General features: G+C 40.6%; 1 long non-coding RNA gene across 3 annotated transcripts in view; it reads left to right on the forward strand.

Moving 5' to 3' along the window:
• LOC129712326 (uncharacterized) overlaps positions 1 to 26,690 on the forward strand; it is a 307,129-nt gene that overhangs the window by 152,477 nt on the left and 127,962 nt on the right. Inside the window, exon 4 of one of the 3 annotated variants that reach the window (XR_008726038.1) lies at positions 9,912 to 10,085. The exons of the other annotated variants lie outside the window; for them this stretch is intronic. This is a non-coding gene — a long non-coding RNA (uncharacterized LOC129712326). The remainder of the gene's footprint in view (positions 1 to 9,911; positions 10,086 to 26,690) is intronic. 3 annotated transcript variants of the gene reach the window in all.

A 26,690-nucleotide genomic window follows, 5' to 3' on the forward strand; every position in this document is an offset into this window, starting at 1 on the left:
AATAATTTCTGGTGTTCTAAGTCTTGCAGAGTGTGGAATATACAAGAGTTTATAAATGCTTAAAGTAACAAGGATGTCAGTAAGTTGGGAAGGATGCAGTAGAGATTTACCAGGATGTCACCTGGGCTTGAGTTATAGGGAGAGGTTGGATAGGCTGGGCCTTTTCTCTTTGGAGCGTCGGAGGCTGAGCAATGAGCTTCTTCTTCTTATCGAGTCCACATCACAAGATTAGAAATTGTTCAGCCAGAGCTGAACACACTTCTTGGCATCTTGAGCTTCTTGTGCTTCTTGTGCGTGGTGGTGGAAAGATTGGAGCTTATTGCGGTGTACAAGTTTTTGAGGGACATGGATAAAGTGAACACTCAGCCTTTTTCCCCAGTGTAGAGGATTCTAATACTGGAGGGTCTAGGCTTAAGATGAGGAAGGGGAGACTTAAGTAGGACCTCAGGGACAACTCAGAGGGCCGCTGTATCTGTAGTGAGCTGCCAAAGGAAGCTACTACAGATGTGGGTACAATTTGGCTTCGAAAAGTCATTTACACAGATATATGGATAGGAAGGGTTTAGAAGGCTATGGGCCAAATGCAGGCAAATGTGACTAGCCCAATATGCCCACTTGGCTGGCATGGATAACTTGGGTCGAAGGGCCTATTTCTATGCTGTACAGCTCTAGGTTTCTATGACGGTGACTCTAAGCAGTGAAGTTGGCAATATAAACAGTGCAACTATGGAATGCATGGGTTAAAGAAAAGGCAAAACATATCTCAGCTAAACTATTTACAGGGAAAATAGTTTGTTGGCTCAAAGAGTTATGTGAAGGCTCCACCCAATTTAAGGTTCACAATTGAGACTCATACTTCTGAATATAGCCCTAATCTTTCTGTTGTGACAATGACCTTAATGTGTTGGATAAATGTTATACCCACCTTTTCTCCTTCCTTCAGTTATTCACTGTCAATGCACAATGGTGCAGGATCTGCTATCAGTCAATGAGTGACACAGATACCCTTGCGTACATCAGCTATAACAGTTCCTAGGCTGTGACCTACATTACAACAATCACTTCACTTCAGTGAGTTCTTCATTGACTGAAACACACTTCAGGATGTCTGGAGGCAATAAAAGGCAATAGAGACATGCATGTGTAGGAAGGAACTGCAGATGCTGGTTTAAACTGAAGATAGATACAAAATACTGGAATAACTCAGCGGGACAGGCAGCATCTCTGAAGAGAAAGAATGGGTGATGTTTCGGGTCGAGAAGCTTTCTTCAGACTAGTCGGGGGAAAGGGAAATGAGAGATATAGACAGTGATATAGAGAGATATAGAACAAATGAATAAAAGATATGCAAAAAAGTAACGATGATAAAGGAAATAGGCCATTGTTAGCTGTTTGCTAGGAGATAACTATAGACATACATCTATTTATATTTAGCTGATTGGGATTTCCTCAAAAATAATTAATCCCTGGAAAGGTTTTCCAGTGTTTGCATCAATTAAGTTATTTTTAGATTATACTTTCTTCGCATCGTCTTTTGATATGTTGTGTAACGGATTGGAAATTGCTGTTCGTTAGTGAATATATCCTCCTTGTATTTATAAATTTACATGTTTTGTTCATTAAACTCATCATCAGATTACTGGGTAATTGAAATAACATCAGGTTGTACGCTCTAAATAGTCTGGGCATTGGACCATCAGGGATGGCATGTCGACCCAATAAACTGCAGATGCTGGAATCTTGAGCAGAACACAAAGCACTGCAGAGATCCTACTTCTGGCTGAAGAGTCTGAAGAAGGGGCGCAACCCGAAACATCGCCTGTCCGTTTCCTCCCCAGATGCTGCCTGACTTGCTGAGTTCCTCCAGGGATGTCAAGAGCTATAGCTGAACTACAGATTTACACATATCCTTCTGTGCATGCTTGGCAGAGGTATACAAGAACAGTTAAGGTATTCTCAATCATTGAAGAATATAGGGTCTCTCCAAGATAAGGCTACATAGCCCCTTATGCATGATCTATCATTCAGTAGAATCGTAGCTGTTCCTTAACCTCTATAAATTGGTAGTCCTCACATTCAATTAGACAAATCTATAATTCTAACTGCACTTTCACAATAAATATGCTAGACATGAATGCTTAGGTTGAATAACATCAATTTTGAAATTGGAGTTGTACTGTATTATGACATTTTTTTATAATTGTGGTTTTTGATAGGAACTTTTTCAATGTATAGGGGGCTCTCCTAGGAGTTTTACATGGTCTGCATTGGGATTGATTGCACCTGGCTCATGGAGTTAATAGTGTAAATGGGCAGAACAGTTTGCGTGATAAAAGCTCAGTTGTTTCAGAATCTCTCTCATTGGTACAGCCGATGAACGGGTCCAAGAAAAGGTGGGAGCAGATCTGATTGTAAAAGTCACTCACTGAACTGAATGTATTTGCACAGTGCACTGTTTACACGTTTAAATGCTCAGCTGGAGGGTTAATTTCAAAAAACAATCAGTGTATTTATAAATGAGTGTCAGAGCTGGATAAATTGTGGCTGTTTGTATTGCACCGTGGCATTAATAAATAAAGGAAAGGACTGATTTTAATTGAAACCATTTTAAATTCTATTCAGACTTATTATGCATTGGCTTTTTACAAATATGTCCCAAGGCTATAGATGTAAAACTAATATGTTAATAAATAATAAACAATGAGGATTCAAATCAGAAGTCCATATTAGTTTTAATTGAAAGACTGCTCAAGGGTTTAATGGCATAATGTTTTCCTGTGTTCCCTTTAGAGACATGATTATATTTAAAGTGTCTCGAGGAAAAGTTGAATTTGTATAACGTGATGAGTATAGAGATGGTGTATAGGAAAGATGATAGTATATTGATTACAAAGAATGGCCATACTACGATAGCAGTCTCTAGTTTTGCAGTTAGAACATTAGCCTTGAAAAACAATATTTAACCACTTTCCAATATCTTTCTACCATTGGGATAAATAGACTACCAAAGAGAATTGAATTGAATTTACAATAAATCATTCGCATTATATCCAAATTTAATTTTGAAAATGAATAATTCATTGTCAAAATGAATTCTGCAGAAAAAAGATTTCTGAAGATGACATACCATGGTACTCAACATGTTAATCTGGGAGATCGGAAAACAATCTCACATCTCCTTGACATCTCTAGCTGTCCCTCGTTTGGAGTCATACAGCACATAAACAGGCCCCTCGGTTCACCTTGCCCATGCCAACAAAGATGCCCCATCCACACGTGCCCCACCTGCTCGCTTTTGGCCCATATCACTAAACATTTCTATCCATGTACTTTTCCGACTGCCTTTTAAATATTGCTATAGTACCTGCCGCAACTACCTCCTCTGGAACCACCCTCTGTATGAAAAAGACGTCCCTCGGGTTCCTATATAATCTTCTCCCTCTCACCTTAAACAAGGCTTCTGGTTCTTGATTCCCATATTTTGGGTAAAAGACTCTGTGCATCTACCCAATTTATTCCTCTCTTGATCTTATACACTATATAAGTTCACACGTCATCCTCTTGCACTCCAAGGAATAAAGTCCTAACCTGTCCTACACCTCACATCCCCATTAACCTAGCATCCTCCTCATAAATCTTCCCTGCACTTTCCAGCTTAACCCTTCCTATTGTAGGGTAACCATTATGCAGGAGCAATACAGTGGCACAGCGATAGTGTTGCTGCCTTACAGTGCCTGAGACTAGGGTTCTATCCTGACTACGGGTGCTGTCTGTACGGAGTTTGTATGTTCTCCCTGTGACCACGTGGGTTTTCTGCAGGTGCTCAGGTTTCCTCCCACATTCCAAAGACATGTAGGTTAATTTGCATCTTCAAATTTTCCCTAGTGTGTTGGATAAAACTATTGTATGTGTGATCACTGGTCAGTGTGGACTCAATGGCCAGAAGGGCCTGTTTCCACACCCTATCTCCGATCTGAACTGAACTGAATACTCCAAATGTGGCCTCACCAATGTCTTGTGCAACTGTAACCTAACATCCCAACCCCTATGCTCAATACCTGACTGATGAAGGCCAATGTAATGCAAATTTCTTGAGTACCGTTTTTACACATTCATCAGTTTCAAGGAACCATGTACGTATGCTTCCCAGGGCTCTTGCTTTCACTGTGAGAGTCTTGCCCATGTTTGACTTCCCAAAATGTAGCACCATGCACTTATCTGTATTAAACTCCATTAACCATTGTTCAGCTCACATGTCGGGGTGGAAGATTGCAACCTTCACGTGGTTCGCCCTGTTTCGACGAATGCAATCAACCTGGCGTGCACAATCAAATAAGATCAAATAGAACAAGTTGCCCTACAACTTTAGGCTGTGCACACCATATGCAAGAAGAAGAAGCTCACTTGTCCAGCTGATCAGGAGCCTACTGTCATTTTTGATAACCAACTTTCCTATCTACGATACCTCCCACTTTCATTTAATCTGCAAATTTAATAATCATTCCTCTTACATTCTCATCCAATCATTGATATATTGTAAACCACGTTTTTTCTGCATGTTTTTCTCTGCTTCTGACTCTCTTTCGCTCACTATGCCTTCTTTCTAGGGAGATGTGATGCATAGGATGGCAGAGAAAGGCAGAGAAGGACACTAGATGAGGCTCCCTGCCTTGTGCCTCTGCTTTCCCACAAACTCATGAAGCTTCCTTCACTTTCAGGCTCTCGATGTGTCTCCTACCTCTTCATCTGCTTTTCACACCCAGTTATCTTTTACCCATTGCAACCCTTCTATTGTTACTGACTTCACCCTTAATAGAGTAATCGAACTGTGCAGCACAGAAACTGCACGGGAGGAATTACTTTAGTCAGATGGTGGTAAATCTGTGGAATTCATGAATGAATGAATGAATAAGTTTATTGGCCAAATATCTACACATACATTTGCCTTGGTGCTCCGCTCGCAAGTAACAACACGACATACAGTAAACCATTAAGAATAAAACATAAAACATTAAAACATTAGCACAGAAGGCAGTGGAGGCCAAGTTAATGGACATTTTTCAGGCGGAGATTGACAGATTCTTGATTAATGCGGGTGTCAGGAGTTATGGGGAAAAGGCAGGAGAATGGAGTAGAAAGGGTAATGATAGATTAGCCAGGATTAATTGGCGGAGTAGACTTGATGGGCCGAATGGCTTACTTCTACTCCTATAACCTATGAAGGACCTTTTGGCCCACGATATCCAAGCCAACCAAGTTGGCATCTTGGGCTATTTTCTTATTTTCCTGCATTTGGCCTCTCGCCTTCTGAACCATTCCTATCCATACCTATCCAGACAGAAGGAACTGCAGATGCTGGTTTACAAAAAAAGACAAAGTGCTGGAGTAACTCAGTGGGTTAGGCAGCATTACTGGATGATATGGATAGGTGATGCTTGGTGTCGGGACGTTTCTTCCAACTGATTGTAGTATGGAGAAGAAAGCTGGAAGAGAGTTGGGGGTCAAAACCAGCACATCCTTCCTCGGATATGGTGCGTAAATATTCCAAATGTAGCCTCACCAGCGCCTTATAAAGCCTAGCATTACATCCTTGATTTTAATTCTAGTCTGAGATCAATTATTGCTGCTGCCTCCCAGCCCAAATTATGTGTATGTAGTCCAGCTGCAGGGTAGCATCTCATTAAGGTGTCACGACGGTGGTGTCACCACGGCATCAAATCTATCAAATACAATTTCCCTTTAATAAAACATAGTACAGTCAAACCGAGTTATAGATTTTCTAAATATCTTATTCCCACTTCCTTAATAATGGATACCAGCATTTTCTGAAGGACTGATGCATGGTTAACTGGTCTATCATTTCCTGCGTTTGGTCTCCCATCTTTCTTGGTGCTGCATTGCTGTTTTCTAATCCACTGGAGTCTTTACAGAATCTCGGAAGATTGGAAGGTGGTGACTGTGGTATCCCTGAGCCTGGAGCAGGGAACTGCTCAGCCATTTGTTTGCTTCATTTCTTTTCCCTTAAGTGCTTGGATCCTCTTTTATTGCAGTAGAGTTGATGACCTATAATGTGAAGACAGATGCAAAATAGTTGCTTGAAATGTCTGCCATTTATTGTATTAAATTCCCCAGTCTCACTTCTAAGGATTTACTTTATCTGCTCCCTTACTTTGTTTATAGACTTACAGAAGCTCTTGCCGAATGTCCTTGTGTTTCTTAAGTTTTCTCTCACAGTCAACTCTCTGCCTTGTTGTCGTAGTTTCATCAGCATAGAACAGATGCGAAGTGGATGATTCCACTAGCGGAAGTCTAAGACCAGAGGGCATGGCCTCAGAATAAAATGCCTTTAGAATGGAAACGAGGAGAGATTTATTTAGCCAGAGGGTGGCGAATCTGGGGAATTCATTGCCACAGGTGGTGGTGGATGCCAAGTTATTCGGTATTATTAAAGCGATGATTGTTAGGTTCCTGATTAGTAAAGGGGCCAAAGGTTATGAGGAGAAGGCAGGGGAATGGGGTTGAGAGGGAAAAATAAATCAGCCGTGATCGAATGGCAGAGCAGACTCGATGGGCTAAATAGCCAAATTTTGCTGCTATAAAATTGCTTATGAAATTTGTTGGTTTCAAAAAATGTTCTCAGCCTTCCATCCAACAGCGAACCTTCACTCTATTGTATGCTTTGCATCTTCCTGTGGGCTCCACCTTTCCTTGATCATTGTTCCTTGATCTTTCATTCATTTGTTCTATATCACAGTCTATATCTCTCATTTCTCTTTCCCCTGACTCTCAGTCTGAAGAAGCGTCTTGACCCGAAACATTTCTTTTCCCTTTCATTTCGTATTCCTTTTCGTCAGAGATACTGCCTGACCCACTGAGTTACCTCAGCTTTTTGTGTCTATCTTCTTGTCATCCTTGCATCCCTGGCTTACCACAGAGAGATCATCCTTCTTATAGTCTTTATTTATCAACAGAATCTATCTTTGCTGACAATGAGGAAATATTGCCTTAAAAGTCTAATTCATTGTTTACTCACCTTGCCCATTTTCCCAGTCCATTTTAGCCAACTCTACTTTCATACTTTACATTTAAGTCCAAAACACGAGTTTCCAATTCAAGTTTCTCACTTCCAAGTTAAATGTAACTTCCCATCATTATGAAATGCTTTTCCCCAGAGGATCTCTTCCTCTTCCATCATTAGTTAACATGGGGTCTGCGCACTTGATCAGATTTGAAATGGCTGGTTCCCTGGTTGGCAACAAACTTTACTGTTCGACAAACACACTCTATCAACTCATTCTCAAGGTCACCTTTTTCAGTTTTATTTGTCCAATCAATATAAAGGTTAAAGTTGCTCTTAGTTAATGAACTTTATAGCAAGCGTATATTATTTCTTGATTTATGTTCTGTTCACAATGCAACCATGGCCCACAATCTCCTATGACGTCTTTCCCCACCGTTTCAGAGCACCACCAAAACAATTTCCGTCTCGATCTACTGAATCAAGACCATTTATCACCAATGTACTGATCTCATCCTTTCTTGGCAGAGCTGCCCCATTTATGTTTCCTTTGGGGATATCTTGTGGAGACCATTCCACCCATCAGGCTCTTGCCAGCTCACAGCAGAGCAATCCACTCAGTCCTATTTCCCCCTTATTTCTCTGTAACCTGGCATTGTATTCCTCCTTGTATGCCCATCAACTGCCCTAAGGGTGCTATTGCCACTTACTTATACTGGGGCTAAATAATTAACCTATCTTTCAGATGTGAAAAGAATCTAGAGCTCCCAGAGAAATATATACAGTCATGAAGAGAATGTACAAACTGCTTCCATTTTGCTGATCAGGAGTGGACCCAGGATTAAAATGCTGGGAACCCCGTTGTTTAGATACCAGCCTTGGAAATCAGTTATCTGTAATGGCCCTTAAATAATAGTCATACAGCAAACAAATAGGCCCTTCATCCCAAGTCATCCATACCGACCAAAATGCCCATCTAAACTGGTCCAATTTGCCCACGTTTGCCCCATATCGCGCTAAACCTCTTCCTACCCATGTACCATCCAAATGTATTTTAAAATATTATTTATAGTACCTGCCTCAACCACCTCCTCTGGCCAGGTTGCTCCATATACCCATCACCCTCTGAGTGAAAAGGTTGCCCCTCAGCTTCCAATTAAATATTTTCCACTGGTTCTTGATTCCCCTAGCCTGGGGGAAAATACAGTGTGCATTCAATCTATCTATTGCTCCCATGATTTTATACACCTCTATGAGATCACCCCTCAGCCTCCTTTGCTACAAGAAATAATGTCCTAGTCTGTCCAGTCTTTTCCTAAAGCTCAGGCTCTTGAGTGCTGACAACACCCTTGTAAAATAAAATCTAGTGATTTCTGCTTGTGCCAATAATTGTCTATCTTGTTACAAACGCTGCATTTATTTGTATAAGGAACCTTTATTTTTTATCTGTTGACCATTTTTCTCCACTCTGACATTATTTGCAGATGTACTCTTTAATAAATACATAGTATTTCATGTTGACAAACCCTCATCTCTCTCTATAGATGTTGCTTGACCTACTGAGTGTTTCCAGTACTATCTGTGTTTATTTTGTATTTCCAGCATATGCAGCCTGTTGAGTTTTAAACACGCTTGTGTTTGGACATTGGCTCCCCTGCTCTTATCTGTTGTTACCCATTTTGCAGCTCTGCAGCATCACTTTGTCCTATCTTTTCAGCTTCCAGAATTTTCCTTCACCTGTATGCACCATCACCCCTCTCCTCCCATCTCTCTCTCTCACACTCTGTAAAATCCTATTTACATACTAGTTATCTGATTCACCAGAATACCACCCCCATCCGAACAGAACAGCTGGCCCTAGTACTTGCTTTCATGCATTGAAACTCATTCTTCATATGCTAGTCTTTAAGCCATGCATTCATTGTTCATTGTTCGTTCCTTTATCACGGGTGTCAAGGTATAGTGAAAAACTTTTTTATGCGAGCCAGGCAACTCGTGTATGGTATGATTATATGTCAGGTAGTGCAAAAGAGAAAACAGCGTGCAGAATATGGTGATGCATTTACAGAAAAAGTGTGAGGGTAGCAACAAAGTAGTTTGGAAGATTGTATAATTCATCCCAAGCAAGTATCTGATAATAGCAGGGGGAAAATCTATTCTTGAATCTGGTGGTATGTGCTTTCTAGTTTTTGTATCATCTGCCTGATGGGAGAGGGGAGAAAATTGAATGACTCTGGTATAACATGTCCTTGACTATGTTGGCAGCTTTCCCAAGGCACTTGGGAAGTGTAGATGGATTGATTAGTGGGTGGGTGGGAAGGAAGACCGGTCTATGTAATGGTTTGGACTGCGTGGAAGCTGTGGCGAATCCCGATAGGATGCTTTCTATGATGCATCTGTGGAAATTGGTAACAGTCATTGGAAACATGCTGAAATTGCTCAGCCTTCCAATGAAGTAGAGTAATTGCCGTGCTTTCTTGGCCATAACGTCAAAGTAATTGGACCAGGACAAATTGTTGATGTCTACACCCAGGAACTTGAAGTCTCAACACTCTCTACTTCAGCACCAATGTCCTGGTCAGTTTGTTCCCAATTTGCAGATGGACTAAACTGGCAAGTAAAGGGAAGAAGGGAATGGAGTTCTTCCACATTACCGTTCTAATCCAATTCGTGACAAGCCTGAAGAGGAAGGAATAGCCACTGGATTAAGTGATGAAGAAGAAGAAAAATAAAGTTTTGGAGAGCTGTTGAAATTGTAATGTGAAACCTTTTAATTAAGCAAAAGATAGAATATAGCTGGAGACCAATGATCCAAACAATTTAATATTGGAAAAAATCTATAGAATTCACATAAGACTAAATAATACTTCTTCTGTTCTGGCATCCGTGTTAGGTAAAAGAGATGGTGCAAGAGAGTGAAGCCTATCCAGAAAGCTTCAATAAACAACGTTCTACTTAGCAGATCAGAATAGTATGTGGAGGCAAAGGGACCACGAATGCTTCTGTCAAAGGCTTGACCAGAAACAAGGACTATCTGTTTCCCCCGCCACAGATGCTGCCCGACCTGGTGAGTTCATCCAGCACGTTTTTTTTTGCTGTAGATTCCAGCATCCAGCTGTCACTTGTCTCCATTAGATAAACTGAGTGTCCTCTCTTCAAAGGAAATGGCTGAAGAAAGATAGGAGAATAAAAAATTATATCTGAGATGCCGTCATACCAAAGTTGGTCAGAAATGGTTCTGTTGATTTAACTTTGGCATTGTACCTTGTTTTGAAGGATTTCATTTTTTTAAGTACAAATTTCAGAATTGCTTTGATAGTGTGCCAACTATTCAGCTAGATTTTGTTAGTTTTAATTGTCTCTCTTGCTGCACAATAGGGTCATTCATAGTTGCACAGCAGGGAAACAGGTTTTTCAGCCCAATTTGTTCTTGCCAACATAAATGTCTATTCAAACTTGTTCCATTTGTCCTTATCCCTCTAAACATTTTTATCCGTTTACCTGTCCAAATGCTCATTAACATTATAATTGTAGCAGCCGCTACAGATTCCTCTGGCAGCTTGTTCCATTTACCAACCATCCTTTGCATGGAGAAACTTGTCCCTCTGGTCCCATTAATTATTCCCCCACTCATTTTAAATCTGTATCTTCTAGTTTTAGACACCCCGACTCTGGGAAAAAGAAACTGTGACTATTCACCATTTCTATCAGCCATGATCAGATCGAATGGTGGTGCAGGCTCGAAGGGCCGAATGGCCTACTCCTGCACCTATTTTCTATGTTTCTATATCTCTCTTGATTTTGATACCTCTATCAGATCACCTCTCAGCCCTGTATGCTCAGAGAAAAAGGGCTCAATTTATACAGCCTCTCCTTGTCACTCAAGCCCATCAGTCCTGGTCACATCACGTGAATCTTTTTTGCACCCTTTCCACCTTAATAGCATCCTTCATATAGATGGGTGATTAGAACTACACACAGTTTTCCAAGTGTAATCTCGCCAACGACTTGTACAATTGCAAAGGATGGCCTGACTCTTGTACTCAATGTTCTGACCATAGAAGGCAAGCTTGCCAAATGCCTTCTTCGCCACCCTGTCTGCCTGTGTTGCTGCAATACTACTCTTATTTGTCAGGTAAACAATAACTAAAGAAACACATACAAATTCTATTTTTGAATTGTATAGACACTATATTGTGGTCTTTGTACTTGTTGGAGTTGGCTGCAGTCAGAAATAGTTTGATGATTGATAGCATGGTAAATTGAAGCTACAGAGAGTATTCCACTGTGACTAAATAGCATGAATGTTAGCACATAATCATTTTCTGAAATTGATCAATACTAGACCTGAGTATCAGATATAGGGATGAATGGTATTTGGTTTATAGCACAAAAGTTATTATCAATGTTGGTGCTTTTTCCTTCATTTAGTTTGATCAATAGCTGGTACACCACTGAAGAGTGAAATTAATGATGCGTGAAATGGTTTGTTTAACCCACTTAACTGCAAAAATGGATGTAAAAACCATGGCAAGTGATGAGAAGGAGTGAAACATGCCACTGGAATAGCACTGGGGGAAAGGGTGTGTTGAACAGAAAAACATTTTGGAAAGGGTGGGAAGTATGATTATTTGAACTTTCTCCCTCGTTCAATAAGATCACGGCTGATCGTATCTTCACCTCCTTTCCTCTTTGATCCCCACAACCCTTGATTCCTCTACAGTCCAAACATTGATCTTGGACTTGAATATATTTAATAATTCACAGCTTGCTGTGGGTAGTGAATTTCAAAGATTTCTTTGTCACAGACAGTACAAATTAGAGTCATGCAGCATGGAGTCCTTCGGCCCAATTAGTCCATGCCGACCAACATGCCCCATCTCGTCTAGTCCCATTTTCCTGTTTAGCCCATGTACCTCTAAACCTTTCTCCATCTTAAACAGGCAGCTTCTGATTCTGAAACCAAACAGCTCATTCGGAATTCTTTCAGGTGTGGAATTCTCCTCTCAGTACTCGACACTAGTTGGACTGTTGAACCACGGGAGAAGGAACAAAGGGAAGAGATAAAGACTTTGCCTTCCATCACTGTGAGGTGATGTTGGAGACTCACTGTGATGGATGTTTATGTAAACTGTGTTAAGTGTGAGTCTTGGATTGTTTTGTAATGTAAAAAAAACTGTAGAAATATTTCGTTCAAACAGATTTGTATTGCTTGTCGGAGAGGGATTTCCTCAGGTTGCTAGTCGATCGGACTTCCGTTCCCGTTTTTTTTTTAAACGCTGGACAATTTAATAGTTGGATTAAAGTAAAAAGGCGACTTTGAACGCCCTCAACGCCTTCAACGTCACAGCATGTATTATCAGGACAAAACAAAGGGTAAGTCGTTTATTTCACATATAATCTTGCTTCAGCGGGGTGGATTTAGTCTACTTTTACAATGCAAAAATGTTATTTAGTCCCCAAACGATTCAGCCATGTCTTTGCCTGCCGATATGGGGTTAAAATTCACGACAACGGCAACGTTCCAATCGATCGCATTCTAGAAACGCCCACTCGCAAGATGATTAAAATTCTCTTTTTTTTTGGACAATCATATCATAAGAGCATCTAAATCGTCTATATTTTGTGTAATTGTCTACCATAATCAATATTTTTATACTAAATATCCACAACCGTTTTTGTCAGATGTATTGTGCAAAAAATAATAATTTTGATTATATTGAGAGTGGATGTTTCTAGATTAAATTATGGGAATTAAATATTAAATTCCTTCCATTTGGCATGCAAGTTCATGACAGTGAGATTTAAAAATCAAGTTATATTCTGAATTCTTGCATGAATGGGATTAGTTTGTTATTTGGATACTTAGGCTATTTAAAACATTTAGCCTTTTCTTAAGAAATGGATAAATGTTTAGATCTAGTAATTGAATTTAGATGAATAGATTAGATGAATTTAATTGATTTAATGAAACTGATGATTATGAAATTTTTGTTGGGTATTTACTATTTGTTTTAGTGTTTAACTTTATCATTTCTACGTTTTTTACAAGTTCTTACCTTCCCGGAGATGTGATTGATTTTCGGATCACATTCTCCGGGCTCTGCGGCCTACCATCGCTGGAGCTGGGAGCTACCTCGGACTGTCGTGAGCCCCACTGTGGGGCGCGGACTTATCATTGGAGCGGATCCCTTGCCTGGGATCGCTCCTACCGTGGCCTGCGGATGTACCATCAAGGGCTCGCAGTCTCGGGGGAGGCTAGTCGGGAGCTCCAACGCCGGAGAAGGTTCAACCAGCCCCGACGCGAGGTTCGATCGCCCGGCGCGGGGGAGCTGATAACCCCCCGATGCAGGAGCTGAATGCCTCGACACGGAGGGCCCGAATGCCGCCGACTACGGGAGTCAAGATCATCCCGTCAACAGAGGGCTTGAGGCCCCCGACCGAAGAAGAACAAAAGGAAGGCCTTGAACTTTATTTTGCCTTCCATCACAGTGAGGAATGTGTAGGAGTCACTGTGGTGGATGTTCATGTTAAAATGTGTTTTTGAGTCTGTTGCTTTTAATTGTATCTGACCTGGCCAGTGAAATTCCTCGTATGTTGCAAAACATACTTGGCAAATAAAATCTGATTCTGATTCTGATTCTGAAAACAAGGTGTACAGAGTTGCTTATTGGTTACAATCTGAGGAGTATGATGACGCTACTGATTATGATATGCCAATGTATCAGCTTGCAACTGATCTTCTCCATAAAGGTCTATTGCTAGAAATTGTAATTTATTTACCTATCTGTTACGGACTTACAGCATATAATACAATAATATTAAAGTTCTGATCTTGAGAATATCAAATTTTTTAATTTTCAAGGCAGTCTGGGTGTTTATTACTATTTCCGTCACAACGGTCCATTTTGTAATTAGCTACAATTAGGTAACTAACTAATTATATGCTTTGATTTCAGGTCATCCGAGTAAGATGTTTCATATTTGTTTCAGAATGCTTCAATCTATAATAACTGAAAATTTCATTCAGTTCTCTTAATTTTTAAGAAAGTTATGGGCTTTTGACTGTCCTGGATCACAGCTTTTGTGCTAAGTCAATGGAAAAGCAATAGGGAACAAGATGCTAATTTCCAAGTATGAAAATAGCCATAACCTTTTTAATACTGAAGATATGAAAGTGAACTAGGTATCAAATTAAACTTCTTTTTATGCTTTATCTGATGGGATAAATTGCAGACTTAATTTTTTTAATCTCAAAATGTTGTAACATTGCTACTTCATCCACTGGAATAGCACTGAATCCACCCACAGCATTAATCTGTTTCGAATGCTAAGATAGCTCTCTCTACACCTGAAGACCATCAGACATGGGAGCAGAATTAGGTCATTCAAGCCATTGTCATTTCCACCATTCGAAAATACTGATCTATTTCTCCCTCTCAACTCTACTCTCCCACCTTCCCCCCATAGCCTTTGATGCCCTTCCTAATCAAGAACCTATCAATCTCTGTTTTAAAAATACCTAATGCTTTGGCCTATAGAACCATCTGTGGCAATAAATTCTACAGATTCACCACTCTTTGGCCAAAGAAATTCCTCCCTATGTCCATTCTGAAAGTTTATCCTTTTATTCTGAGGGTCTGCCCTCTGGTCCTAGACTCTCCCATTACTGGAAATGTCCTTTCTGCGTCCACTCTATCTAAGCCTATCGTTATCCGGTAGATTTCAATGAGATTCCACTAATTTTTCTCAGCTCCAGTGTGCACAATCCCAGAACATTCAAACGCTCCTCATACATTAACTCATTTGGCTCTGAGATCAATTCCGTGCAAGTAGCAATGTTACAAAATTTTGAGATTTTAAAAATCGAGTCTGTAATTTATCCCATCAGATAAAGCATAAAATTCACTTGCATATCTTCAGTATTAAAAAAGTTATGGCCATTTTCATACTTGGAAATTAGCAGCTTGTTCCCTATTGCTTTTCCATTGACTGAACACAAAAGCTGTGATCGAGCTGTGATCAAAAGCCTATAACTTTCTTAAAAATTTAGAGAACTGAAAGAAATTTTCAGTTATTATAGATTGAAGTATTCTGAAACAAATATGAAAAATCTTACTTAGATGACTTGAAATTAAAGCATATAATTAGTTAGTTACCTAATTGTAGCTAATTACAAAATTCAATTACTAGATCTAAACATCTATCAATTTCTTAAAAATAGATTAACATTTTTAAATAGCCTAAGTGTCCAAATAACATTCACACAAGAATTCACAATATAGCATAATTTTAAAATCTCATTGTCATGGATTTTAGGCCATATGGAAGGAATTTAATGTTTAATACCTGCAAATTAATGGCCATTTAAATCAACTTGCGAGTGTGTTTTTCTGGAACGCGATCATTTGGAACGTTGTGGTTTGCGGCGATTTAGACCCCCGTATCGACATGAAAAATACTGCAGGTTCGTATGGGGACTAAATCACCGTTTCGCAACTTAAAATGTGAACTATAGGCATCTTAAGAAACACTTTTATATATAAAAATAAACGGCTTTCTTTTACCTGTCACCTAAGTGAAATCTGTCCCCATTGTCGGCGTTGACGGCTTTAGAAGCTGATTTTAAAATTACCCCAGCGCTGAACTTGTCGGGCGATTTAAAAAAAAAAAAATACACAGAATGGCCGTCGGAACAATTCTTCAGCAAAAGCTTGCACTCCGACAAAATATAATCCAGGACAAGGTAGGAGAAAACCACGTTTTAACCCCCCCCCCCCCCAAAAACGTGCCAAAATCGCGCACACGGCCAGTGGCAGAACTGCAGTGCTGCTGAAGGTAAGTATTGTAACATACCTAGTGCACGACTGCCCCTGGTGTGCCCTGCCAACATCCAGTGGAGTCTTAGCCAGATTTCCAGCTGTTTTCTTCTCTCTCCCTTGGTCGTCTTCTTCATTTCCTGCTGCCATTTGCGGGTGTTTCTGATCTAAGGATGCTCAATTCCCTCTGCACAGCTACTGCTGGAGGGGATGTCCATTTGGTCAATAATCTTCTCTTGTATCTTCCTGTCGAAGAGAACCTCACCAACAGAGCCAACTCTTGCATTGTCCCTCTGCTTCCTGGTCCAGTATTGAGCAGATTTTCTGTACCAATTTTGTGCTCTGCGTACTTTGGATATTTCACACTCTCCCTTCATCTGTTCCCATGTCTCTCCTCTTCCCTGAAGCTGATTGCAGAAATGTTTAATAATCAGTCATTTAAAAAAATGATTCCCACTCCAGCTTCCGGCAGCTTTGATGGCCAAGTCTGCCATCATTTCATGGTTGGCTAAATACCGTGACATCATGTCATGGTCATACATCACCATTGATTAGAAATACCGGCTGTTAGACAAAATGCCTTGTCTACTGAAGCCTGCCACCTGTGATGTCTGCAAATGGTAATCAACGGGAAAATTATACAGCTGTAAAGAAGATTTGTAGTCAAACACTGGAATAATAATTTCCCTGTAATATACATTTATCATTAATTTATTCAGTCCATTCGATGTTGGCAGTTTATTACCAAATTGTCAATTATGAATTCTGGCAGTGACATTCTTATTTACACAGATAGTTAAAACATTGGCAGAATTTGAACGTTAGCTGTCTGAAATCAACAGGTTTAGATTTGCTTTCCTGTAATATGTGCTTGTATTTTTTAAATGTGTGATCTATATGTTTATGGAAAGGGTATGTGCAGAGTGAGAGAGGTTTTTATGCAATGGAAAGAACAAAAAACTGATTTGCATTGCCCCTCGCGTTGTTTATAGCCTCGGCTTGCTTTCCATTCAATTACGAACATGTTCAAATGCAGCTAGAACTGTTCAGCACAGAGCAGACCCTTCGGCCCACCTTGCTCATGTGAAGCAAATTGGCATATTGGCCTAGCCCCATTTGTCTGCATTTGGACCATATCATTTTTGGCTCACAGTGTCTTTGCCAAACAATGTCAAATTAAACTAATCCCTTCTGCATGTATGCAATCTATATCCCTCCATTTCATGCATATCCGTGTGCTTATCTAAAATATTCTTAAATGCCACTATCAAATCTGTATCCACCACCACCTTTGGATGCACATTCCCATCACTCTATTCCCGTGCACATCTCCTTTATCCCTCACACCTCATCATCTTATAACCTTCTAGTATTTGCCATTATCATCCTGCGATAAAATTTCTGACTGTCTACCCTATACCTCTATTCCTCTCACAATTTTACAAACTACTTCCCAGTCTCCCCTCAGCCTGAGACACTCCAGAGGAAAATATTTTGTTTGCGTGCTGTCCAGTCATAGAAAAGACTACACATGGTTACAATTGAGCCGTCCACCATGCACATATCAGTATAATGGGTACAACATTTGGTGCAGGATAAAGTCCGATTAAAGATAGTACAAAGATCTCCAATGAGGTAGATGGGAGGTCAGGTGCTGAGAGGATGGTTCAGTTGCCTGATAGAAGCTGAAAAAAAACCTGTCCTTTCGGGCTTTCACCTGTCTTTTCATCTCTGGTCTTTGTCCAGAGACATATTAAAAAATATATGGTTTGCATTAATTCACTGAGTTGTATTTTACTTTTTTAGTTTTTGCTTGAAGGTGTCTGATTCTGTCAAGTGCCAGGACAGTTGGTCTTGCCAAAATCTGAGACTGCACACTGAATTTACAATGTGCAGATAAAACATGGACAGCATATCTAAACCTCCATGATGTATCAGCGCTGCTTAGTCAACACAGCTCAAGAGGGGAATTTTTCTTTTCCACCTGGTATGTTCAATCCTATCTGCAAATAGAAAGAGGAAGACGACCAAATGCAAAGTTTTATAGGGATAATATTTGAACAGTGGATAAAACGCAGAAGGTTGTGTGTGCGCAGGTTTGTGTTTATGACAAGAGAATGACATGTGAAAGAGTGACCAAGTTTGTGGGCTATGTTTTGCATGGACTGCTGCCGGCAATGGCATTGGTCAACCCCTGGAGTGTGTTGGTGCAATGACGGGCAGGAAACTCTCAGCATGTGATACTCCCTCTCGTGGCATTAGGGCAGATCTGCAGGTGTGAGTGTGCCTCAGAATGGTGATTATCGCCATGGTGGGAGCATATGTAACCTTTGCCCTTGATTTCCTATGGTGCTTCATTTGTGGAGTCAAGATCAAATGTGGTTGTCTTTATTGGAAGTTGAGAAAGTGGATGCAGTTGGGCCAAGAAGAGCAAAAGCATTTGTCCCATTTTATAAGCATGCTAAGCATCTGCCCATAGAACAATACAGCACAAGAACATGCCCTATTGCCCACAATGTCTATGCCAAACACAGATGCCAAATTAAACTAATCTCCTCTGCCGGCACATGATCGATATCCATCCATTCCCTGCACATCCATGTGCCTACCCACAAGCTTTATAAATGCCACTATAAATAGGGCCTAAATAGGGCCTGCACCACCACCCCTGGCAGCGTGTTCCAGGCACCCACCACTCTCTGTGTAATAAACTTGGCCCACACGTCATTTTCAAACCTCCCTCTGAACTTAAAGCTATGACCTCTCGTCTTTTATATTTTCTTGCATCTTTTTATTTTCATCATAAGTTCATTTGTCTGCATTTAGATTGGAGACACCTCTATGCACTGTGAATACTATTGGTGGAAGATGCAATTGTAGTCACATCTGCAATTTTCGTTATAAATGTTGGCATAAAGAAACTGTAATGCAAAGTTTGTTTATCTATTGTGGATGGAAGGCAAACTGCAAAGTGCAATTGATCAACTTTTCTAGGAGTTATAACCTTTGTCAGTTGCTAAACTAATACAGGGCCCTGAGCCAAAACCTTGTCTATTCCATTCCCTCCCCAGATGCCACTTGAACCACTGAGTTCCACCAGCAGCTTGTTTTATGCTTCAGATCACAGCATCTGCAGTCTCGTGTCTCAAAGAAATGAAAAGTTGCTATTCTTTGACAAAAAAGTTCTTGTACACAAACTCAATACTATGTGCATTGTTCAGAAAGCTGTGGCATAATATAATGTTTTATAAATCACCTTCAGGAGAATAAAATATCATTCTGCACTTTGAGGTTGGAATTAATACAGATGGTGTCACTGGTTAATATGGAGAATATAGGCTGAATGGCTGTGTGTACCATTCGCCAGCTGCAGTAACCCACCAAAACGTCAGCTAGGGTGTAGATCTGTGCTCAGTGTAGGAAGCTTTTCCTAACTCAGCAAGATTCAGGCTTCAAAGTGAGCTGCACAAATTAATCCTCCAACACATTGCGGCTGAAGCTGATGGCACTGTTAAACATTCCCCTAGGTGGCTCCAGAGACTGGAAAAATATCGACCAAGTCCTGGCCAAATGTCCACAAACCCTCTTGTCTCTCCTTTACAAATATTACAAATTGTTTGCGCTCAATAATGTAAAATTATATAAAGAAATAAAAAGCTAAAACGGTTCAGTCTAAACTGAATTGCTGTGCAAATTTAGTTAAGTATTTCCAGAATTGTAATTACCACTGTATATGGCCCACATACCATTACTGTGGGTTTAGAATTATTTTTAAATGAACATTAGCTTCCATTAATACACAAACTCTCAGGTAATTGCTTCCAATGGAGCACATAATTATAACTAGATATGAACTTATTATGTGCTATTGCCTGATGACTCTAGGGGTGTATTTTGTATTCATTTGGGAAAAGGAAACTATATTTTTGATTACTAATTAAGCTTGTTATTTAATGTATGCCTTTGTTGGGTCATATGGCTTCAAGCTTTGGGTGACTAGAGTTACAGATTACTTTTCTCGCGCTTAATGAAATAAAGCACTGATATTATAATTTCTCACTCCTGTAATTTCAATCTTGAGTTTAGAATCAAAAACAGAGGATGCTGAAAATACCCAGTAGCACCCGCGAGGAGTGTAAATGCTTCTCGTTGACAGCCTTCCATTAGAACTAGAATTTTGAATGTTATTTTTCATTCTGAAAACGAGAGGGTTGTTTTTTTTCAATTCCAATTTTTATAATGTGCTTGGCTAATGCATATGGTATGGATGGGCAAAGATTTTTTAAGTTTTGCTTCTAGTTTTTCTTGGCTCTTGAACATTGCACAACACTGATCTCAGCAACTGTGATCGTCTATAGATTGTGTCTGTGGTTGCACGACCAACTGCAATTTTATACTTTTATAATTTCCTAGTATTATGGTTATTAATTTATTTGTATTATTGATTATTAAAGATTTATCTCTGAGTGATTTTATTGATCTGTGTATTATTGCATTTGCAGGTCTATTAAGCTGCAACGAATAAGAAGTTCATTGTTCAATTATTGATACATATGACAATTAAACACTCTTTACTCTTGAGAATATTTGTAAGATGGTTCGCTGGTAGTTGTGAGAAAACCAATAACTGCAAGTTATTGAAAACTTATATAAATTCTTTGGGACTTCTTTGTAATTAAATGTTGCGAGCCTCACCCACAGCTGGGCAGATGCATCAGGAAAGTAGAAATGTTTTCTTGTTAATAAATGAAATCCATCCACTGGATTATATCTTCCCTTTAGCTGTTCCATGGGTGGGGAACCACCAGCCTTTTGCGTTTTGCTTTTTAGCTTATCTTCAACTAGCGCACTCTACTGAGAGTCACAGAACTGTACAGCATGGAAACAGGCCATTCGGCCCAACTCATCCATGCCGACCAAGTTCCCAAATTAGCGAGTCCCACTTGTCTGGCCCATGTGCCTCTAAACCTTTCCTATCCATGTACCTGTACAAATGTATTTTAAATGTTGTTATGGTACCGGCCTCTATCATTAAACTGACACCATCTACTTATAATGTTTTTAAAAATTAGGTTTATTTGACCAGTTTTTTTAAATGTCTCCGATTACAGTTTCAAGGCTATTTGACGGCAGTAAGGAATTAAGCCATAAGGATGGATGAAGAGGATGTGGGATCTTTGGAATTGTCACCTAAGACCTGATCATTGCTCATAGCCAACTTTGCCCAGGATAACTCTTGAGTACACAGGGTTAGCTTGGTTCAGGCAGGATGTTGGATTCAGGACGCCCAGCTCATTGCTCTAAGATTCTGGAATTTGATGTCCTGAGTTTCTGAAAACTCCCACATTGTTACCACCTGGCATGATGAATAGAGAGTTGAGTAAGTGGGAAACCATCTGTCCAATGCTTCACAGATTGATGTTCTTGGGGTCTCCTTTGCACGGTACCTCATTAGATATTACCACAACAGTTCAAATAAACCGACATAATTGTTAAAACGATGAGATGCCAGACCCACACCATCCTGGCCACACTCATCTCACTATTATCATTGGGAAGAAGGTACCATGTAAACCATAACCACTCAGTTCAAGAACAACTTCTTCCCATCAGGCTCTGGAACACTGCGCAACACTAACTTTAGCAACTATGATCGTCTATAGATCTTTGTTTTTGGTTGCACTATGGACTTTGGTTTTATACTATCACGGGTACCTAGCATTATTGATTATTAATTTATTACATTGTTGATCATTAAATATTTATCGGTGTGATTGCGTTTGCAGGCTGGAAAAGCTGCAGCAAGTTAGAATTTCTTGTCTTGTTGTTGGTGTACTTAACAATGAAACACGTGTATGAAGGAACTGAAGATGCTGGTTTCAACCAAAGAAAGTCACAAAATGCTGGAGTAACTCAGCGGAACAGGTAGCATCTCTGGAGAGAAGGAATGGGTGACGTTTCGGATCGAGACCCTTCTTCAGACACATTTTGGATCGAGATGCTTCTTCAGTGAAGAAAGATCTTGACCCGAAACATCACCCATTCCTTCTCTCCAGAGATGCTGCCTGTCCTGCTGAGTTACTCCAGCAGTTTGTGTTTAAGAATGAAACACTCTTGACTTCCTTGACTCCTTCCATTTCACTTCAAGCCCTTGGCAACCTCAGTGTCATTAATCTTGAATATCGAATAATAAATTGAGCCAACTTCTATTGCTTTTTATGAAGAAATTCTAGTTTTTTTCTTTCCGACTTTTCCAAACTCTGTGTTGAAAGTTTCTCCAAATTACTGATATTGTATTCACAGTCCCAGAATCCTGATTCAAATCACCAATCTATCTAATACATTTGGGTGAAATCATGTTTATTGTGATCTTTCTTCCTTATCTCGTGCATGGTAACAATCAGGAGCATCTCCTCTGCCTTCCCTCCTCGGCCAATGTAACAGGCAGCCAATGGGCGGCATCGTGGTGCAGCATTAGAGTTGCTGCCTTACAGCGCCAGAGAGCCGAGATCGATCCTGAATATGGGTGCTTGTCTGTAAAGAGTGTGTACGTTCTATCCGTGACCTGTGTGGGTTTTCTCTGAGATCTCTGGTTGCCTCCCACACCCCAAAGACGTATTGGCGTATAGGTTAATTGGCTTGGTATAATTGTAGATTATCCCTAGTGTGTGTGGGATAGTATGTGTGCAGCTGGCCAGTGCAGACAAGATGGGCCGAAGGGCCTGTTACCTAAAACTAAAACTGCCTGTATCTCTAAAACTAAAACCCCTCAGTACTCTAGAGTGTTGTGTGATTGGGGGCAAAACAATTGCATTCCCTTTCACTTACTAACCATCCAAAAGCCAACATTGTAACACACAGTTGTGCCTGGGTCTTTAAGTAGCAGTGGGTAGCTGTCAGCTTACATTTAGGCCAGGGGTCTAATTTGGAGGTCAGATTGTGGGGGAGTGTGAGTTCTCTGGTAGGGGAAGTCGCCTTGCTTCTTTGCAGAGTCTGAAGGTGTCCCTGCTTCTTGTGTCTGATGCTTACTCCTGTCACTTGAGTTGGACCTAAGACTGATTCCACTACAATTAAGGCCATTAATTATAAAGACATATTCCATAAGGTTTGATTCTTAGAACAGAACAAGGTTCTGTTAGATGGTCTGAATATCCTTATTAGTCTAAGCCATAAATCTAAATCGCCCTCAAAAATAGTGTTTGAATTGTTGCAGCAGCTTCGTATAGAACCATTATAAATCAAAGAGAAACACCAACTGGAAATGTTCTGTATATTCCTCCTGCTTACAAGATTAGTTTATTATTGTCCTCAATTAACAACTGCATTAAACAGGATGGGGTAAAGTTGCCATTTGTTAAGTTATGCCCTTCACTTTGTGCCTTGTATCTCTTTCACTGAACAGACAGCAACAACTATGATTTGCATTTTATTTTGCACCTTAGTTTTGTTCAGAGATACTGCATTGGAGCAGGCTCTTCGGCCCATTGAGTCCATACCGACCATGGTCATCCATACACTGGTTCTATTCCACACACGAGGGACAATTTACAGAAGCCAATTAACCTACACACCTACACAGCTTTGGAACGTAGGTGGAAACCAGAGAGCCTGGAGCAAACCGTTGCTGTTACAGGGAGATTGTCTAAACTCCGTACAGACAGCACCCGCAGTCGGGATCGAACCCGGGTCACTGGTGCGATAAGGCAGCAGCTCTACCACCGTGCCACCTTAATATAGTAAAAGATATTCCCTATTAGTTTGCCTGAGTATGAATAAACACTACTTGATTCTGACTCATGTGAGATATGACTAGGTCTTGTCGGAGGTAAGATTTATTACAGAGCTTCTTCATCCATTAATAAAGGTGAAGAGGTTTTGGCAGAAGATTTAGGAACTGGGAAGCCAGGTAGCTGGAGACATGCCTGCCAATGGTGGAACGATTTAAGCTTATGGATGATTCAGAGGCCAGAAATAGAGGAGCACAGAGATCTTGCAATGTTGTAAGATTGAAGCAGTTTGGAGAGAGAGGAGGTGGGGTGAGATCATGGAGTAGTTGCAAATCAAGGATGCCAGCTTTAAACGTACCTATCCAGGAGTCCACATGGGTCAGAAGTGATGGGTAGTGGAATTCAGTGCTAGTTTGATCGATTGAAAGATAGCGTGCCAAGAGACCCTTTCGGCCCACACAATCCATGGCAACCGTCAATCACCCAATGGGTTCTTTATTATCATGTGCACAGAGGTACAGTGATTATTTTTTTTCTGTTCACACTAGTTCTATGTTATTCCACTTTCATATCCACTCCCTACACACTTGAGGCAATTTACAGAGATCAGTTAACCTGCAAACCCGCATGCCTTTGGGATGTGGGAGGAAACTGGAGCTCCTGGAGGAAACCGCTTCGGCCACAGGGAGAATATGCAAACTCCACATATACAGAACATTGGGAAACCGTGCAAACTCCACATTTACAGTACAGAACATTATCTCTGTGGCTGTGCAGCAGCAGCCCAACCAGCTGCGCCATTGTGCCACCCTACAGGAGCTCGGGAGAGTTGAATAACACATTTAAATGATCTCAGTTTGTCAGAGATCAGAGTGCGAGGATTGGACAGCAGTGGTCAAGATTAGAGAGAATGAAGTTTTGAGTCAGTTTACAGCTCAGTGGTTGAGCCAGTCAATGTCATGGAGATAGTAGTGAACTTCCTCCTTTCTAAACAAGGGTCCCGACCAGAAACGTCACCTGTCCATGTTTTCCACAGACGCTGCGTGACATGGTGAGTTACTCCAGCACTTTATGTCTTTTTTTGCAATCTGGCATCTGCAGTTCCTTGTGTCTACGCTTCATCTTCTTTTGCTCCTTTAACAACCTGTATTTTTTCCACTGTCCGTGTACCTTAGAGTCCTGGGAGCTACACACAATGAGTTATATGAAACTTGCCTTGCAAGACGGATTGTCAGCAATGGATGGAGTTAAGCCAAGGGGCATTGTCAAGGTCCAGAGGTGATGGCAACTGTGAGAGTTGTTCAGATATGTCAGTGATGCTCTGAAATAATTCATCTTGTCCACTTGTTTAGGAAGGAGCATTGAATTCCAGGGAGAAGCATAACCATGGTAACCAGCTGATTGGAAGCGGTTAGAACTGCTAAATGTATGTTGCTGAGTCCATGTTATTCTGCTTTTTGCTTCAGCTTTCTTGGGAATATCCAAGGAAGGCAGTAATCAATAGCATATGGGACAGTGTAGGAGTGAAACACTGCACCTGTTCAGGAATCAACAGCAAGGTGTCTCATAAAGCACCTCGCAGCCTTGCTGCAACTGTACTTTCACATGTTTCAGGTAATATAGAACAGTACAGCATAGGAACAGGCCCTTTGGCCCATCGTGTCCATGCCCAACATAATGCTGTTAAACTAAACATGCACACAGACAGGATGGAACCCAAGTTGAAAAAGCTGCGAGGCAGCAGCACTACCTGTTGCCCACATGTTATCATCTGTCTCCAAAATCCGTCCCTTTAAAGTCAAGGGTATGTATTTCAGAGTTCAATGCAACGTTGCTGAAACACACCTTGTTCAAGGCTGCTGACTGTGCATACATTTCTGAGCAGTCTTCCTCTGTTCTTGGTGTAGGTTGGAGAGGCTGTGTGACTTGTAAATGCGCTTACCGGTTCAAACAGCCAGGGAAAGGGTTTTCAGAACAAGTTGATGAATCCTTAATGTTTTCAAGAGTCATAATTCAACGTCTGACTTCCTGCTTGTTCAGCAAGATGCACATCTCTCCTCCTTAAATACAGCAAGCGTGTGATTTTGGTGAATCTAAAATAGAGTCAGAAAAGAACAGGTGATTTTATTTAGATCAAAGAATCCTTCCCACACATCCACTGACAACAGTGGGAAATTATCATGATGCTACAAATCATTTATGAACTTTTCTGTTTAGAACTTGTAGATGAAAAAAATCCTTGGCTGTGTTCTCTTTGCCATAACGGAATGCCCTTCTTCTTCTTGCGTATGGCGTGCACAGCCAAAAGTTGGAGGCCAACTTGTTCTATTTGATCTATTTGTTTGTGCACATCGGGTTGATTGGATTAGTCGAAACAGGGTGGACCACGTGAAGGTTTTCACTGTACCTCGGTATATGTAACAATAATTATTCTAAACTTAACTTGCCCTCACTGTGTAACACACCTTCTTGACAATGTACATTCAAAATTAGACCCTGTTGAGCCTGGACTGCCTGGGAGCCACTGCTCAGTGAAGACGGACATCGATGAGAAATCATGCCACCTTCAGTGCCACTGCATGGTCTTTGACTGACGGAGCCAAAGGGGTATGTGAAGATCAAAACCAAGCTCTGGCACACCTACACATGGTCCACTGGGCAGCAGTGAATCTCTGGTATTTCTCTCCATTACGTTACACCCTGACCCAACCTGATCACCACTTGACCACGGACCCTGCCTTTTGTTCTCCGTTCCACTCATTTATGCAACTTATAACTTTGGTTTATTTTTAACTTTTCCAATTCCTGATTCACGGTCATTATCATTATTGTTATTAAATAATGACAAATATTATCTCCTCTGCTGCTGCCTGACCAGCTGCGTACCTCTGCCATTGTGTTACTATTTATGTTTTTAGTGCCTATCAAACATTATCAAATGTCTTTTGAATACCTAGTAAAATCAATTCCCACATCACCACCCTATTGTTAGCCCATTGAAAACTCTATGAATATGTTTTCATAAAACTATGTTGACTGCTTTTATATGTGCCCATTATCGTGGCCTGTAAAATGGTTCTAGCATGTCACTGACAGCTGATGCCAGGATAATTAGCCCAGAGTTGT

This window comes from Leucoraja erinacea, chromosome 32 (assembly GCF_028641065.1).
Source record: "Leucoraja erinacea ecotype New England chromosome 32, Leri_hhj_1, whole genome shotgun sequence".
Taxonomy (NCBI): Eukaryota; Metazoa; Chordata; class Chondrichthyes; order Rajiformes; family Rajidae; genus Leucoraja; species Leucoraja erinaceus.